This window comes from Apium graveolens, chromosome 4, assembly GCF_009905375.1.
Source record: "Apium graveolens cultivar Ventura chromosome 4, ASM990537v1, whole genome shotgun sequence".
NCBI classification, from domain to species: domain Eukaryota; kingdom Viridiplantae; phylum Streptophyta; class Magnoliopsida; order Apiales; family Apiaceae; genus Apium; species Apium graveolens.
In genome coordinates, this window is record NC_133650.1 from 238,263,596 (window position 1) to 238,269,423 (window position 5,828).

A 5,828-nucleotide genomic window follows, 5' to 3' on the forward strand; every position below is an offset into this window, starting at 1 on the left:
AAGATATTGCAAACTCCCAATAATCTAAGAATACCTTAACTGAGACACAGGAACTCCTAAACTATTCTTGACTAAGGCAACTTTTGAATCATATGGTGTACTAGCGATTCTATAATTTGAATAACCGTACTTCTCAAGTATAGATTTCTCTATATAATGAGACTGTGACAAAGTTATTCCATCAGTTGACTGAGTCAACTTGATCCCAAGAATCACACTAGCTTCACCCATATCCTTCATCTCAAAGTGCATCTTCAAGAAACTCTTTGTCTCGTTAATAATCTCAATATTGGTTCCAAACAACAAAATATCATCTATATACAAGCACACGATCACACAATCATTACCTCTAACCTTATAGTAGACACACTTGTCACTTTCATTAACAAAAAAATTCGAAGTGTAAAACAGTTTCATCAAACTTTGTATGCCAGTCTATAGGTGCTTGTTTAAGGCCATAGATGGACTTGACTACTCTACATACTTTCCTCTCATTACCAGAAGCAACAATTCCCTCAGGCTGGTCCATATAAATCTCTTCTTCAAGGTCACCATGAAGAAAAGCTGTCTTTACATCCATTTGATGGATGATAAGACCATGTACAGAAGCCAATGCAATAAGCATTCTGATTGTTATCATTCGGGCAACTGGAGAATATGTATCAAAATAATCAATGCCTTCCCTTTGCCTAAAGCCCTTAGCAACTAGCCTAGCCTTGTACATATTTATTGAGCCATCAGGGTTTAGCTTCCTCTTGAAGATCCATTTACATCCAATAGTAGAACACCCTATAGGGAGATCAACTAACTCCCATGTTCCGTTTGAAACAATTGAGTCAATTTCACTCTTTACAGCGCCTTTCCAATGCCTTGACTCCGAAGAATCCTTGGCTTGACGGAAAGTTAAAGGCTCATCCTCGATATTGTAAGTGATAAAGTCACTTCCAAAGTCCTTGACTACCTTTGCACGCTTATTCCTTCTAGGTTCCTCTACTTTGTTAGGAGTAGAGCTACTACCAGGATCCACCCCCACATTTGTCATCTTTTCCACATGATCAGGAATAGAACTTGATGTGTGAGTGGGATCATCCTCAGAACTACCCAAAGATATACCAGTCTTCATTGGGAATACTTCCTCAAAGAAAGTTGCATCACGAAACTCAACTATCGTATTCGCCACAATACCATCTATGTCAGATTTTAATACTAAAAATCTCATAGCAGTTGTGGTTTCAAGATAGCCCAGAAAGATACAATCAACAGTTTTCGGATCCAGTTTCTTTCTCTTGTGTTCAGGGAAAAGCACCTTAGCAAGGCACCCCCACATACGAAGATAACTCAAACTTGTCCTACGCTTTCTTCATAATTCATATGGTGTCTTGTCCATATGTTTCAGAGGGACTCTATTCAAAATATGGCAAGCCGTATTCAGAGCCTCTCCCCACATGTACTTAGGCAACCCATAATTAATTAGCATACTGTTAATCATGTCTTTAAAAGTTCTGTTCTTTCGTTCTACCATCCATTAGACTCAGGTGTGTATGGTGGAGTAACCTCATGAACTATACCATTGTTTATGCAAAATTCATTAAACAAGGTACTCGTATACTCACCACCTCTATCAGACCTCAAACGTTTAAGTACTTTGTCAATTTGTGTTTCAGCTTCATTTTTATACATAATGAATTTATCTAGTGCTTCATTCTTATGTTTAAGCAAATAAACATAACAATATCTACTACAATCATCTATAAAGGTAATGAAATATCTACAGTGATCCTTGGTCAACACACCACCAAATTCACATATGTATGAGTGCGCTAAATCTAACAAGTCTGAATCCCTAACAACATTATGAAAAGGTTTCCTTGTTTGTTTAGCAGTTACTCACACTTGACACTTAGATTTCTTATCAATGGCGTACTTTGGAATCAACTCTAAATTCAACATATTCTTTAGAGCACCAAGATTTAAATGACCAAGTCGTAAGTGCCACAAATCAGATGATTCTACACAATTAATAGAAGGTACAACACTATCATTAATAAAACCACCCAAAACAGGTTCAACATTTATTAAAAACAAACCATCAGACAAGTAACCCTTGCCAAAGAATGTACCAGTATGAGTAATAACTACTTTATTACACTTCAAAGAAAGTTCAAAGCCGTTTTTAACTAAACAACTTCCACTTATAATATTTCTACGAATAGAGGGAACATGATACACTCTAGTGAGAGATAGAATCCGCCCAGAAGTAAACTTCAGGTCCACGTTTCCTATTCCAAGCACTTGTGCAGCACTAGCATTCCCCATCGTCACTGTCACTCCATGACTGTTGATAAGATACAAATAAGCTAATATTAGCACAAATATGTACATTAGCTCCAGTATAAATCAACCACTCATGTGACAGATAAGTGGAAAATAGTACAGGGTGGTAAGTAACATACCAGTCATCGGTTCCAGAGGCAACAACCTCACCAATGACCATGTTAGCTACTGGCCCACTCGTGGTTCCAAGTCCAAGCACAGTATTTGCTTGAGCTACCACTCCAGCTTTCTTAGCTTTCTTACTTGGACAGTCCTTGCTCCAATGACCAACCTGTCCACAAGACCAACATGGTTTGTTCGCCTTTGGTTTCTTAGCCTTGTTCTTGTCAGGTTTAGTGTTAGCCTTCTTAGTGACTACCTTTCTTTTCTGTCCTACAGTCACTACATTCACCTTCGAGCTCCTATGTTCCACATGCAACACATGTCCCTGTTTGGACTTGTGCTGCTCCTGTACAGAGATGTCCAATATCAAGTTAGTCCATGTGATCTCTCATTTCTGTCTTTTCAGGGAGAAAGCAAACCCTTCCCAAGACTTAGAGAGCTTGTCAATCACAGACATCACTCGAAACTTCTCAGGCAAGACCATATCGGACTCACCCAAATCACGAACCAACATCTCAAACTCATGAACCTGTTCAGTCATGGATTTTCCATCCACCAGCTTAAAATCAAGAAACCTAGCCACATAATACTTCTCAAATCCTTAAGAATCAGTATTATGGGTTTGGTCCAGCTTTTCCCATAAGACTTTAGCAGTATAGGCATCTGATGAATAAATATCGAACAAGGTGTTCTCCAAGGATGCCAAAATTGGCTGCCCTAGCCACCCCATCCTTCTCAGCCCATAAAGCATAAACCTTAACAGATTCAGCTTTCTCCTGATCCAACCCAGGAGGATCATACTGTACCACTAATAATAGACCCTTAACCGTTAACTAGAGCTTCGTCTTTTTCTGCCAAAGAGAAAAAGAAGCTCCATCACTAAATTTATTAGGCATACCCGATAAATCAATTGGCTGGGGAAAACGGTACGTGGTCCAGTCAATGGTAGTAGTACCACCAGAACCAGAACCAGTCTCAACAATTTTAGGAACATCAACAGTTTCGTTAACCATCTTGCTAATTAACTATATATAACTATAATCTCTTCAAGATTGTTGGGTTATATATATAATAACAAGAACATGGCAAATAACCAACTAACGAAACAAAACACGAAGACAATAACAAACTATAAAGACTGTAATTGACAAAGAAAGTAAAGAAAACTTATCTCTTATCGCTTTCCAAATTCTGATAAGAAGAAGAACACAACAGCTGAGTCACCAAACCCTTCAAGAGGACTTGATTGTTCTTGAAGAGATTATTTCCCCCCACTTAAGCTGTGATGGAATGCAGCAATATCGCTTCCAGGATAAAACAACAACAGATCAATCTAGCCACAGAACCAGCAATGATCAACGGCGACTCGCACCTCAGTTTGCCCAAAAAACCTATGCAACTCATATATGTTTGCGAGGTAGGCACCGAGACTTGTGTCATTTTAATCTCAAGTATACCTCTCAATATATATGCATCTCAAGTTGCTCTTCTTCTATTTTACTCGATGTGGTACACCAAGTAATAAAACAGAAAAAGTAAACAAAATGGGTTTTCCTTATTATTTATATTATATCCTGATTAATTAATATTAATATTATAAAATATATTCAGAGTATGATTAAAATAATCCTTACTCAATATATTTTATATTAATAATTAAATAATCAATATAAATAATTAAACTTGTAATAGAAAAGAAAAATATAAGAGTTCCCACTAGCACTAGGCCACACAAGCATTCCACTTATGCTAGTAGTTGTAAACAACACTAACACAAGATGCTATATAAACTCAATATCTTTCTTTTACAATACCAATGTGGGACAAAATCCCCATAACCCATTTCAAACAAGCAACTTTGTCTCAATATATTCATGGATTCCACTAAGAAAATATCTTAGATCCAAATATGAAAGTTTAAGTCCTCATGTCAAGGAACAACCTCCAAGTGTTAGTTTCCGGAAATCATATCAAGAACATATATAAAATATGCCTCAAAGTTTCCATTTTCTAACAATATGTACTGTAGTTATGATTTTACTATTCATGCACAAGGAAAACCACCATCAATAGGATGTGCAGAAAGGCTGTTGAGAACCCTGCTTTACAGCTGTTTTCTTTCACTATTTTGAGGTAAACACAGTGTGTTTCTGCAACTTTTTATATGATAAAACCGAAATTACAAAAATAAAGAGAAAAGTTGATGAATACTACTGCCTACTAAGGACACCTACTCTGTTTTAAGTAACAACTGTAGGTACCACAGTCCCAATGGTCTATGGAAGCAAATGATGCAGGATTTTAAAATTAATAAAAGAGGAACAAAAGTGCAGGCTAACAGTTAAACAATTCATGATGAATAATTCAATATCTTATAAGCACGTGAAAATCAGTTAGTCCAATGCAGTAAAACAGAACCAAAGCATATACTTATATCACTTAACTAATTATCACATGTACAAGCACTAATTCAACAAGGTTCTCAGTTATATCTCCATCCTACCATACCCTGTTTGAGCTCACTACTGAAAAAATTGTGTGGTCAATCCGCGTTCGTGCTCAAGCTGTATGGAAAGGTATTAACCGAACTACAAATGAGTTTCGAGGTTTGAACATACTTTTTATTGATGACCAGGTATGTACTAATTATGAAATATGTATACTCATTAATTGCTTCAACTACATTAGCTGCATCAATTGCGTTTTTCTATTTCAGGACTATAGGATTCATGCATTTATTAGTGAGAAGATTTCTGCCCCTTTTGCATCACTTCTGGAAGAAGGCAAAGTGTACGATGTCTGCAATTTTAAGGTTTTAAATTACAAAGGAGACGAGAAGAATAGATGTGTAAGAAATAGTCTACATATTTTTTTTGACTCCCAGACAGAAATGAAACCTTTAAATGATGATATTTGCCTACTTAAGCCTTATGCATTCGGTTTGTTTTCTCTGAAAGATGTTCCAAAGTTTATAAATGATGATGATACAAGCTTTCTTATAGGTAATTTAATTATAATTATTGCTTTGAAGAAACACCTATATTTGAACTAATGAATATTTTGTGATGAAGTAATACATTATTGTACTATAATGTAGATGTGGTTGGATCCGTACAGACATGTACAACACGGTGTGTTACCTCTAAGGATGACCCAAGCAAATCCCATGTTAAGTTTAGTTTATGTGATGGAAGGTTAGATGCTATGTATATAAATATGTTAATTATTTACCAATCTCTTAAAAACATAATGTGGTCCTAACAATCCATAAGTTATATTTCAGGGATGAAGTAAATGTAACCCTTTTCAATGAATTTGGAAAAGAATTTGAATCTCTATTACAGGCTGCTGAAGAGGAACATGTAGTGGTGATTTTAGCGTGTGCTAAAGTG